Raw genomic sequence first — 14,524 nt, 5'->3', positions numbered from 1 at the left:
TCAATCACAACCTATTTACAGAGAGTCAGTTGGCATGGGCATGGTCCCTATTTTTAATGATAGTATAGTTAAATGGAAGACATAGGTATAGCTAGTCAAAATTACCCACTTTTAAGAATCAAAAAATAAAGAAACAATAGTCATTGAAATGACAGTTTGGTATGTAACAGATAAGGGGGGAATGCTGCATCATGAGAGGTCATGCATAAAAGCCCTAAAATCAATTAAGAGGTAGATGAGGATGGAGGGTCTAGTGAATAAAAGTAATCATCTCAATAGTGATTTCAATGGCAAAGACACCAGGTAAGCTGAGGAAGTGACAAAATATTGGCAAGTTTGAGAAGTTTTAAAGGGTTCGTTTACATACGAGCTATCCCTAAGGGTCTAGTCCAGGGCTCATGTGTGATTGGGATAGGTGGGTGATAACTGAGTGTGAGAGTCTAGTAAAGCAGAAGGCTCTAGATGCCTGCTAAGGATTAGTAGATTGGCATTAAACAGCTCCCTTGTGGGTGACTTGTTTATCCTCTCCAGGAATTGATAAACATTGCGGTGGGCAGTCTCACCACAGACAACAATGACCCAAATGGAAAGCAAAGCACCAGAGTTTACAAAACAATGCTAAGAAAGGTACACTTATGCCTTATTTTCAAACATATTTTTATATGAAAATACTAGGGCTAGTAATGATGAAAATGAAAAATGAAGAAAACAAAGGATGACAGACAGCTCTAGTGACGAAACAAAGAGAAGGTTCAGAATGTGCATTCTTCCTTTCCTCTTGGAATAGAAATGAAACTGACAAGTTGCATGAAATTAGAATTAGGAAAGAAGGTTTACGGGTAACAGGGTTTGCTGCATTCTGAGCAGGCTCTTCCTCAGTTTCCTGGGCTATTGCTGTTTTGTTTTTGTTTTTTGTTTTTGTTTTTGTTTTTGTTTTTTTAATTTCAGCAAGGCTGAGAGATGTAGGAAGCTGCCCTTTGAAAAACTGAAATAATGTTTCCAAGTTCATGTGATAAGTAAGAACTAGACCAGAAGTGACTGGAAGAGCTGAAGGACTCTAAAGCAGTGACTGATAATTATCATACACACACTTATATCTTTATATATGTGCATGTCACAAAGCTATTTTTAGTTAAAGAAGGAGAAATGACTTACTCTTTATTATAATTATTAACATGCATTAATAGAATAAGTCAATGGTAGTCACGAATATGTCATTCAAGTTATATAAGCAAAATGAATATTCTTATGTGTTTGGTAAATGGAGTATAAGAATTAGATTATATGGTTGTTAGACCTATAAATGTCTTGCAATGGTTATGGTTAAAACCCGTTGTGAACCACTTTATCATCTTAATGAACTCCTACCAAGGAAATTTGTATTACCTTTGATGCTCAAATATATTTGGTAAGGTCTATAGGGCATCATTACAAACCCTGAGTTGGGACTGGTTCATCCAGAAGAAGGGTGTGAATCTATATTTTTGGTTGTGAGCCTAGCCTCTAATGGCTGAGCCGTTTCTCCAACCTAAGCACTTTGAATTTAATTGAAGTTTTCTTACTTTTCATATATTTGTGCCTGTTGACATGGTTGTGGCTTTTCTTGCTTTTTAATCAAGTATATATGTAGTGACAGTGATATCTACCTATTCATAGATAGATATATTTCAGTAAATTTGATAGTATATGTTTTCTAATCCTTGTATCTTGTCTGTTTATCACTAGGGAGACCCAAAGAAAGAAATAGCAAAATAGAATCTTTGCTCCTGAGACAGAGGAGAACAAGGTGAATTTAACATGTAATTACTCCAAGATCTTATTATATAATGAATGGCTCCAGGTACATCCAAATTTGGGATGGAATTCAGATTATGACTTTCTACCACAATGAACTTTTTTCTACTCTGTTTAACTGTGGAAATATCTATTCCAGGAATGTTGAATTAAATAGTGACTCAGAAATATCCATTTCAGTGTTTAGAACATATCAAGCAAAAGTCCCATGAATCTTGGTGATTATTCTTGTCACAGAATAGGATGCCCCCTTAAAAGTCCACATGAAATGTGATTTTGGTATACTTTTTGGCACATGCCATGTGGGGGAAGAATCTTGCTATGTATAACTTTCATACACCAGCAGGAAGATGACTGCTCAGAACTGTAGTATTTGGTGCAAAATGGATTCGATTACTTGCTGCAAAGTAAGCAAAACTTTTCACTGTCAGAATGAGAGTTATGCTGTCTGTTTCAATCCTCCTCATGGACTTCCTGATCCTTCCAACACATTCTCTCCCCCATTCTAACACTGCCTTGAAACCTCCTTGATGAATTGGCATCTTACCAGTCACATAAATTCGTGTTAGTATAGGGCATATCCACTTCTTCAGCTTCTAGACTCAGGTGAGGTAAATGTAGATTCATGACTTCAGACATCCTAATGTGCTCCACTGTTGAGAGTCACCCAAATTGCCTGTAACCTCAGGTAGGTTCACCCACTTCCAATTACATATTTACTTATATTGCTTGTATTTCTATTATCAAAATTATTCCAGAGCCCATTCAACACTCAGATGAGGGGAACTAACCTCAAGATGTCTCGCTTGCCTGTTCTTTAATTACCTAGGTGTCTTCCAAGGCCTCGATTTTTCAATTCTTGAAGGAACTTTAAAAGTCTTCTAGTTTACCAAAAATGGTGAATTGATCCACAGAGCATGGATCACCCAATCATATTTCCAGAAATTGTATGATTTCCTGCCTCTAGACTGTGTGTTTGGTTCACCTTCCTAAACTGCCTCCTTCAAATTTTCACAGGCATTTTAACCATGGGAATGGTGAGGTGCTTTCCCCAAAGCCATTCCCTCAGCATGCAGCAGTTTCTTGACTCCTAGTTTAGCACATTTTTATATTACAGCTTGCTGCCTCCCATTGTTGTTGAATTGTAATGAGCTCTATTCTATTTTAATGAATATGTTAATGTGTTAGTGTTGGTCTCAGCCTGACCTTGTATATGTTTGTCTTTGATGCTCTGTTTCTATTTAAACTATAAGCTCCTGGGAGGTAGAAAAGATACCAATTTAGCCAGCTCCCTGCCTTGTGCTCCTGGAAGCTCAACAAATACTATTTGGTGAAGATAATGATGATAGAGTAGGCATAATAATATTCCCCTTTCTCTCTGGGGAATGTATGCTTGCTTAATTTTGCTTTTGGAATTATCTGGTTATTATAAAGATATGTTCTCCAAGTTTCTTCTAAAGGCCAGAAAATGGAAGTAACGTTTTCCATCAACAACTTTTCTCACCGGAATTCTGAATTTCCCCCAGATTTGCAAAAGGAAGTATAAGTGTGAAACCCAGAGATAGTGTGGCTTGGAGCTGTCATTTTATATTTGTTTTCCAGGACACTGCTGAGCATAGCAATATAAATGGCAAATGCCACATTGCATTTTCAGAAGAGCAGGTGGCACTTGAGGCAGGGGAATTGGGAGGATGCAGAATATATAGAAAAGAAAAACAACACAGAAATGAGAGCCGAGGAGGCAATTGAATACCATGCCTAGCACATTCCCTGAAGAAAAATAGAACTTCTACAACACAGAACTAAGTTAGAATAGCCAAGATTCCACAGGCTACTTAATTGAATTTGAAAATGCAAAGTATAGCAATTATGTTCTTGAGCCAAACCACCTTGGCTGGAGTCCCTATATCAATGAATTATGCCTAAAAATCTATCTGATTGTGTTGTCATGAAGCTTAGATGAAATACCACGTAAATTTCTTCTAAAGTGCCTTTTCTTGCAGTAGGCTCTTGATTTACTTCAGTTGTTATGCTTTTATGAAGGGATTGTCCTAGCTTCAAGACAGAGCAAACAGAAAATCTGTGTGGCCAAAACACTGATCTTGGGGACATCCTTCAAAAGGATGAGCTGCTAGATATAGAAGCCCATAAATGGTTTCTGTGGGTAGCTTGTTTTATAAGAATATCTACCTCTAAGGTAGTGGTTCTCAACCTGTGGGCCATGGTCCCTTTAGGGGTTGAATGACCCTTTCACAGATGTCACCTATGACCATCAGAAAACACAGGTATTTACATTATGATTTATAACAGTAGCAAAATCACAATTATGAAGTAGCCATGATGCAGCGTGAAATTTCTCCAGTCCCGCTGGGACCCACAGCCACTCAGACCCAAGTAAACACACAGAGACTTATATTCCTTATAAACTGCATGGCTGTGGCAGGCTTCTTGCTATCTAGTTCTTATATCTTAAATTAACCCATTTCTATTAATCTGTAAGTTGCCACTTGGCTTGTGGCTTGCCGGTACTTTACATCTTGTTTCTCATGACCACAGGTGGCAGCGTCTCCTGACTCAGCCTTCCTCCTCCCAGAATTCTCTTCTCTGCTTGTCCTGCCTATACTTCCTGCCTGGCTACTGGCCAATCAGCATTTTATTTATCAACCAATCAGAGCAACACATTCATGGCAAACAGAACATATCCACAGCACAATGAAAATAATTTTGTGGTTGGAGGAACTTTATTAAAGGTTGGCAGCATCAGGAAGATTAAGAATCACTGCTTGAAGGATTTAAACATTGGGGAATGTATACCAATGTGTACCATAAGATATTATCACCAATTGACAAATAACCATTATGTCATTTATCATATTAGCTACTGATGGATTAAGGGACCTGAAAGGAATTTGAGTAGGCAAAAATATAAATACGTGGCAGTTAGCTAGTTGTATTTGAGCCATTATATCTCCAATGGTTTTACATGTTATTGAAAATAGCATTGAACTTCTTCATAAACAACACATCTGTATTTATATAGGTGTGAGAATTACAGCATTCAACTTAAGGTCAGTTGAGACAGAGTAGGATTAGAGTGAATAAAATATATAGTGATGCCAATTTCTAAGTAAAAACATCTAAAAATTATAATGAGCACACAAGAAATTATTTCGATTGTTATTTGCAACTTTGGGAAGGGTCCTCAAATCCAAAATTAAGTTCTAATAGTTAAATAGCTGGAGTTGCTGAGGACTGCTAAAGTCACAGCTAAATATTTATAGGAGCTAATAAATGTATATTACATCCATGTTCATCACACCTAAAGGTTAGGTATTATGTTAATATTCATTGCAGCTAAGAAGTGCATATTAAAATCTGAGAGAGGAGATAGAGGGTCTATAGAGCAAAGTTCAATAAGTCCCAAATGCAAAGCTTCCAGTTGTTCTTGCCTATAGATACAAGGAGAGTGTGACCTCCCTGGTAGTCATACATAGCAATGAACAGACTCTACTACCTGCCACATATCCGGAAGATATATATCACTTATGCTTTAGAATCCAGATTCTTATTGAGGCACCAGTACATAAGTACTACTGACTAATATGTGGAATGAGACTCCGAAGGTCAACCTGAGACCATGGTATACTACTCCTGCATCACTCGGTCATACAATTAAATTTCAGGAGCAGTTCAAGTCCCCAAACTAACAAAACTATTCTGTCAGGTATGGTAACCCACTGGTGACAGATTATTTCTAGATACTTCTGGCAAATGGTAAATCTCTTTGGGAAAGATAAACTTTTGTTTATATTAAATATTTCAAAGTCTTTGTGACCTATAAAATAATAAAAAAGCATAGATCACAGATCAAAGATAGTAGGTTGCTGGTTGGTCAAACACACACACAATAATTTGAGTAGATTTAGTACTTGACAGACAAAAGAATTCTTGAATATGGGGTGAAATCTAGTCTTCATGATATTAAGTTGTATGTTACAGGCATGAATGAATTGGGAGAAGACGCATGTTTTGATCATAGAAGAGGCAGAGAGAACTATTTTCCAATTTCTACAAAAGCACTACAAGTGTTGGAGACAGTTTTCCATACACAGTACTGATAGCTTCCCAGTGTGCACAGCCTATCCATGGTATGAACAAGCCTCATCTTTTGGGTCTCACTGTCCTTCACTTCCACTTTCCTTCCCATGCACCTTTCCTCAAGCCTTGGCTTAATTGTAAAGAGATAGATGTGTTTCCCTCCTCTCCATGGGATGAAGCGACTCTGGCAGACTTTTCAGAGTAATCATAGATGTGACAAGTAGAGTCTTTCTTTGTTTTGCTTTCATCCTCTTTGACTATATGTCAAAAGCCATTGAAATGTTTATCTGCTAGGCACAGATTGTGTTTATGCTTCCTTTAAACCAGGAAATGTTGCCTCTATTGAAATACTCTTGAAATTTGCCTTAGCCAGAATCAATGTTACTTCCTCTCAAATTTAAGTTCTTGCTGTAGTCTCTTCAATGACATCTCTCACTGTCTCTATGGACTGCATTCCTTCTATTCTTTTGAGCTTTTCTTCTCTAGAATCATATTTCGGTCAGGCATACTGGACTCACTTATCAGGAAAGTCAATTCTTCTGGCCATTGTTTCAGCTTCTAGGATGGCCTGAAACCTTTGTCATAAGGACCCTCAGTGACACTTAGATTTCTAGATCAAAGTTTTGAGGATGGTATATATTTGTGGCCATTGGCTAGAAAGGGTAAAAAAAAAAATGAAGAGATAACCCTGTGACACTGTTTAAATGTGTGGTGACAAGCTTATGTCGTCATAAACTTTCTTTAGGACTACTTATAAAGTAGATACAAATGTTTCCTTTGTTGTTCCAGGTATGTCCAACTTGTGATGTGTAGACAACCTGAGTCACAGGATAACTATGAATTAGATACAACCCCAAATTGTAAACTTACTTAAAACATTATGGGCCGGGCGGTGGTGGCGCACGCCTTTAATCCCAGCACTCGGGAGGCAGAGCCAGGCGGATCTCTGTGAGTTCGAGGCCAGCCTGGGCTACCAAGTGAGTCCCAGGAAAGGCGCAAAGCTACACAGAGAAACCCTGTCTCGAAAAACCAAAAAAAAAAAAAAAAAAAAAAAAAAAAAAAAAAAAAATTATGGGATTTTGTTTTCATTTTTTTCTTTTGTAACTCTGTTATGTGATTCTCAAGTGTGTACTTTGTAGATGACAATGTTGTGCTGAAATGTCCAAAGCATGGAGATAAGTGAAAATGTGTTCCTATGGGTTGCAATCAAAAAGCTCCCAAGGACTATGGAAGAAACGGTTAAAGGGCTCAAAAGCTGAAAGACAGAGGCCAAAGCTCTATGCTTCTTGAAGACCCAGAAACTTCTTGAGTGCACATGGTGTTCTTCATCTCTGGTGTGTGAAGATTTTATCACATAATAATGTCCTAAACTGCTCTATCATGGCTTTGCTTTTCCCATCTCTGTAGTCAATTCATTATTGCATGGTAAGGTTGATGTAGTCCAGGGTTCTATGCCTATAGCTGAGGTCCATTCAGCTCAGCAGAAGTATGCCCAACTAACACATCATTCAACAGAAAGTTTAATGATGACTAATGAGCTAATTCCTCTCATCACTCAGAAGTGATTTTCTGGGGCAGTCTACAGGGCTGTGCAGGGACAAACACTGAGGTGCTATGTGTGTTACCAAAACCTTTAACTCAGCCCATCCCCCAGGACTGGGACTTATATGCCCTTCAAATTAGGGAGGTATTAGATAATAAACAATCTGTGGCAGATTCTAAGGTGAGACAAAGGTGTTCTCTTGACCAGATTGCCCCAACCATATTTCTTCTAAGGAAACAAAATAAAATGTTTATAATGCTTTTTCTTACTGCCTCATATTCTATAAGAACCTACTGTTTGTAAAATATGTACTATGTGCTAGATTCTATATGTTATTAGGAGAGGAGAGAGAGAGAGAAAGAGAGAGAGAGAGAGAGAGAGAGAGAGAGAGAGAGAGAGAGAGAGAGAGAACACGTGCGTGTATGTACATGTGCTTATACTGTTTTATATTAAGTGATCTAAGACTGGGGGATTGTGATACAAATTACCTAAAGAAAACCAAAGACCTTAATACAAAGGTTCTAAATACTTTAAATTAACATTTAAGAATATTTCCATACACATGGAGCCCTATTTACATATAGATGCATACACACTCATATATGTGTGCATATGTATGTATGTATATACGTATGTACATTCCATTAGCACTGCCTGTATGTTCATGAACACAAGGACTTCCAATGGAGCAGGGTCATATTCCTGAAGAAAGTTCCAGCAACTATTAACTGCAAAAAGCTCTCCTCAGCCACAGGCTAGGCCTCATGAGACCCTGCTCCATGTGTGCTGGTTTCTGACCAGTTTGATTTTCTTCAAGTCTTGTGCAGGCAACCACAGCTTCTCTGAGTTCATGAGTGCAACACTCTGGCAGGTCTGGGGATAATCCTGCACAGCAGCCCTCCCAAGCATTGCCTCTTGAAATACTCCTGCCTCCCCTTCTGTGATGTTTCCTAATACTTGAGGGTGGGAGGGATTGATAAATGATAGAGACGTTTCCTTTAGGGATGAGCATGCCATCATCACTTATTCTCCATGCTTTCTTTGAGTTTCTGCAGTAACCTCTGTTCCCTGAAAAAAGAAGCTTCTCTATGAGAGACAAGAGTGTCCCTAATCTATGGCGATAGCAAGGTGACTATTTAGAAGGCAGACTAAGCCCACTTAGTAAAACGGTGCTTCCTAGCTATAGTGTGTTAGAAAGTGCAATGGGAGGGGTGAAGACAGACCCAGACATGTAGATGAACATATTTTGTTTGTATATTTGTTCCTTGAGCCATCTTAATAGACAGAAGCTGGTGCCTTGCTTAGCACGGCCTTCTCTGTAGCTAACAGAGTAACCGGCCTGTCTATATAACAACAGAAGTCACTTCTCACTTTATACCTCATATTCCCTCACACTCAGTTCAAAGCCCAGATTGTGAAAGACAAATTCTATTATTTTATAACCTAATGCAGCTTCATTATGTTTTATCTCCAGTGACTTACTTATAACTCTTTGTCTACTGGATCTGTATTGTGTGTATATGTGTGTGTGTGTGTGTGTGTGTATGTGTGTGTGTGTGTGTGTGTGTGATTATTAGATGAATAGGATGTTGTCATTAAGTTAGTAAATATTTACCAAACACCATTGTGGCAGAACTTTGTTAAGACAAGGATTATCTTTCCCATTTATACCCAGAATCATCCTTTTACACTAGGTCCTTTGTACTCTCCAAATTGTGGGGCCATTGTTAGCATTCACAGATTTATTCATCACTCATTCAGAACTCATACATTTTCATGTTAAATTCCTAGTCTGTTTATATCTCTGGAGACTAAGAACAGTGTCTCAGTATCCCTTCAATGCTTTTCACTGGAGACCAGTGCCTCCTTGATATTCCATCAAGACTTGAGATGCAATCTCCTGTAAAGTGATCAAGCCCTCCTCAACTCTTCTTGCCAGTGCCACAGGGGTTCATAAACTGTTCAGTATAGTCTCATCTCCCCTCACCCTGGAGTCTGGTCCTGGGTCTCACCATCTCCTTGGCCACTGGAAGGGTTGATCAGAATCCCACTGACAGTATTCACTTCTTGGTTCAGAGACTTTTGGTGGTCTGAGAGACCCTGGAGCTTTGGTCCCCCTTTGGGCCTTGGTGAAGGAGATCAGCTGGGGATCCTCCAAAAATGTTGCTGGAATCTTTCTAGAATAAGCAGCCTGACATCAAGGAAAATGGAAGAAAGGAGATGTCACAAGTGGACCAAAGCCAGGCTAGAACCAGAAAGGTTTTGATGTAGGGTCCTGTTTCCATGTTTATTTTGAAGTCTAAAATCACGAGGTGGGGAACAAACTAGAAGGATTTTACATGTATGGATTAACTACTGTATGGCAGTTGGGAGGTTGATAAGGCCAATGACCAATTGTTTTAGCTATTGCTCCAGGTTATTCCAGTTAGTCAGTAAAGTCATGCTTGGCAAATAGGAAGTACAAACAGTGCTTTAGACCCCCTCCCCTTGGCTGTACACCAGGGCCAGCCCTGGTAGCTTTGCCAGAGGCCAGGTAGGATCTACGAACCTCAGGTAAGACACCACTCACCACCAGGCAATACTCCTTAAAACCTTAGGAATAAGCATAGACAACACACATACACACACACACACACACACACACACACATACACACACACACACACACACACACACAGGCTCCACACTAGAGGCCACAACCTGGGCAGCTTTGCCAGAAGCCAGAGTGGTCCTAGGAACCCCATATAAAACACTGCCACTACCCACAAAATCCATTTAAGCCAACCCCCAAGCCCCAGATTGCATCACCAGCTCTACCTCCTACTTTTCCTACCCCAATGGCTTCGTATCCTGGTCTACAACTTCTGGAGACTTCTGCTTTACTAGAGTCCAGGTCAGACCTAAGGACCCCAGGTAAGGCACCACCAAGCTCACTGCTAGCTAACACTCCTTAAAATCTCCTTCAAGTCCTCCCAGTAACCCCAGACTGCCCTCCCTCCCCTAGGCTCCACATTCCTGTCTGCAACTTTGGAAGAAGACTTTGACTTTCCCATAATCCAGGCCAGATCTAAGGACCCCTAGTCCCCAAATCCCTAGAGAGGACATGGTACTGAATCCTGAAGATATTACAGTCACCAGAATCTTTGACCATTTAGGCCAGAAGACCAAAGAGGAAAGAGAAACCAAGGAACAAAACACCCATCCAACAAAGACATATGCAGGAATCAACACCTAGACCTATAATCATCCTAAATTCAGATGTCTAAACACCAGTGTAAGAACAGAATAACAGAAAGGGCAATATGGCATCAGCAGAGATCAACTACCCTACCACAGCAAGACCTGAATAATCCAACACAGCTGAATCACAAGAAAAGAATTTTAAAATTACTTATGAAGATGGCAGAGGTTCTTAAAGAAGATATGAACAAATCCCTTAAGGAAATTTAAGAAGAGACAAATAAAAAATTGGAAGAAATCCACAAATCCCTAAAAGAAAGCCAAAAAAACCAAACAAACAGATAAAGAAAACTGTTCAAGACTGGACTGAAAAGTGAAATAGAAGAAATAAAGAAAACACAAATGGAGGGAACCCAAGAAATGGAAAATATACATAATCAAGCAAGACCTACAGATGCAAGCATCAACAACAGAATACAAGAGATGGAAGAGATAATCTCAGGTGGTAAAGACACAATAGAGGAAATATTCATCAGTCAAAGAAAATGTCAAATCTATTAAATTACTAACACAAAACATCCAGGAAATCTTGGATACTGTGAAAAGATCAAACTAAGAATAATAGGAATCAAAGAAGGAGAAGAAACCCAACTAAAAAATCCAGAGGTTATATTTAACAAGATCACAGGAAAAAATTCCCAACCTAAGGAAAAGCATGCCTATAAAGGCACTAGAAGCTTACAAAAAAAGATTCAGAAAAGGAAATCCCCTCACCACATAGTAATCAAAACACAAAACATATGGGAAAAAGAAAGAATATTAAAAATAGCAGGGGGAAAAGTCCAAGTAACATATAAAGGAAACACACTATTAGAATCACACCATACTTCTTAGTGGAGACCCTAAAATTTAGAATGGCCTGGATTGATGTCTTGCAAATTTTAAGAGACCATGGTTGCTGGCCCAGACTACAATTCCGAGCAAATACGACCATCGTATTGTGGAGAAAACAATATATTTCATGACAAAGTCAAATTTAAACAATATTTATCCATAAATCCAGCCCTACAGAAGATACTAGAAGGAAAACTCCAATCCCAGGGAGATAATTTTACCCATAAAAGCACAGGCAATAAATAACCCCACACCAGCAGAACCCAAAGAAAGGAAACAAACACATGCACACACACACACACACACACACACACACACACACACACACACACACACAAAATACTACCACCACAACCAACAAAATAATAGTAAATAACAATCATTGGTCATTATTATCCATCAATACCAATGGACTCAATTCATCAACAAAAAGATGCAGGGTAACAGAATGGATACAAAAACAGGATCCATCATTCTGGTGCATACAAGAAATCTATCAAAGATAGACATTATCTCAGAGTAATTGGTTGAAAGAAAGATTTTTCCAATCAAAGAGACCTAAGAAGCAAGCTAGAGTAGCTATCCTAATGTCCAGCAAAATATACTTCCAACCAAAATTAACCAAAAGAGGTGGAGAAGGACATTTCATATTTATCAAAGGGAAAATCTACCTAGATTAATTCTCAGTTCTAAACATTTATGCGCCAAATGCAAGAGGTGCATTGTATTTGTAAAAGAAACATTACTAAAGCTTAAATCACACATAGAACCCCACACAACTATAGTGAGAGACTTTAACACCCCACTCTCACCAATGGACAGAACATCTAGACAGGAACTAAAACAGAGAAATATTGGAACTAATAGACTTTATGACTCAAATGTACCTAACAGATACCTACAGAACATTTTACCCAAACACATAATAATATATCTTCTTCTCAGCACTACATGGAACCTTCTCCAAAGTTGAGCATATACTCAGCCACAAAGCAAATCTCATCAGATACAAAAAATTGAAATAATACCCTATATATTATCAGATCACCACAGATTAAAGCTGAATTTCAACAACTGAAACAACAGAAAGCTTACGAACTCATGGAAACTGAACAACTCTCTACTGAGTTACTGCTGAGTCAAGGAAGAAATAAAGAATGAAGTTAGACTTCCTAGAATTCAATGAAAACGAATGTACAACATACCCAAACTTGTAAGACACAATGATAGCGGTGCTAAGACAAAAGTTCACAGCAAAAAAAAGTGCCTTCATGAAGAATTTGAAGAGATCTCATACTAGTGACTTAACAGCACACTTGAAAGCTCTAGAACAAAAAGAAGCAGATATACCCAAGAGGAGTAGACAGGAAAAAATAAAGTAAGGGCAGAAATTAATAAAATAGAAACAAAGAGAATAATACAAAGAATCAATTAAACAAAGAGTTGATTCATTGAGAAAATCAACAAAATAGATAAACCATTATCTAAACTAACTAAAAGGCAGAGAGAAAAAAAGGGACAGAACCCACTTCAAGAAAATCCAGACATTCATTAGGTCATACTTTAAAAACCTTACTCCATAATATTGAAAATCTAAAAGAAATAGATAATTTTCTTGATAGATACCACTTACCAATGTTAAATCAAGATCAGATAAACAATTTAAATACCACAATAACCCCTAAGGAAACAGAAGCACTCATTGAAATTCTCCCAACCAAAGCCAAAACAAAAATATAAAAACAAAAAATACCCCAGGGCCAGATGGTCTTAATGAAGAATTCTACTAGACTTTCATAGAAGGCCTAATATCAATACTCTTCAAATTATTCCACAAAATAGAAACTGAAGGAATATTGCCAAATTCTTTCTATGACCCCAGAGTCACCCTGATACCCAAACCACACAAAGTCTCAACAAAGGAGAATTACAGACCAATTTCACTCATGAACATGGCAAACCAAATCCAAGAACACATCAAAAAGATTATCCACCATGACCAAGTATGCTTCAACCCAGAGATGCAGAGATGCTTCAACATATAGAAATCTGTCAATGTAATTCATCATATAACCAAAATGAAAAAAAAAAACACATGATCATCTCATTAGACACTGAAATACTTTGAAAAAATCCAACAACCCTTCTTGATACAAGTCTTGAAGATATCAGGGATACAAGGGACATACCTAAAGATAATAAAAGCAATATACAGCAAGCCAATTGCCAACATCAATTTAAATGAAGAGAAACCAAAGCAATTCCACTAAAATCCGGAACAAAACAAGGCTGTCCACTCTCTCCATATCTATTCAATATAGTACTCGAAGTTCTAGCTAGAGCAATAAGACAACAAAAGATAAAGGGGATACAAATTGAAAAGGAAGAAGTCAAAGCATCATTATTTACAGATGGTATAACAGTAAGTGATCCCCAAAACTCTACCAAGGCACTCTTACAGCTGATAAACACTTTTAGTCAAGTGGCTGATAGAAGATTAACTCAAAAAATGTTAGTAGGCTTCCTATATACAAATGATAAATAGGCTGAGAAAGAAATCAGGGAATCAACATTCTTTACAATAGCCTCAAGCACTGGAAAATATCTTGGTGTAGTTCTAACCAAGCAATTGAAAGACCTGTATGACAAGAACTTCAATTTTTGAAGAAAGAAATTGAGGAAGATATCAGAAGATGAAACAACCTCCAATACTCATGGATCTATAGGATTAACATAGTAAAAATGGCCATCTTACCAAAAGCTATCTATAGATTCAATGCAATCCCCATTAAAATACTAACACAACTCTTTACAGATTTTGAAAGAATAATACTCAACTTCATTGGTAAAAACAAAAAACCTAGGATAGCTAAAGCAATCTTGTACAATAAAAGCACTTCCGGAGGTAACACTGTCCCTGATTTTAAGCTTACTACAGAGCTATAGTAATAAAAACCACATTCTTTTGGCATGAAAACACATATGTGCATCAATGGAATGGAACTGAAGTCCCAG

The sequence above is a fragment of the Peromyscus eremicus genome, chromosome 8a (genome assembly GCF_949786415.1).
Source record: "Peromyscus eremicus chromosome 8a, PerEre_H2_v1, whole genome shotgun sequence".
Classification (NCBI taxonomy): Eukaryota; Metazoa; Chordata; class Mammalia; order Rodentia; family Cricetidae; genus Peromyscus; species Peromyscus eremicus.
Note: the sequence above shows the minus strand (reverse complement) of the source record.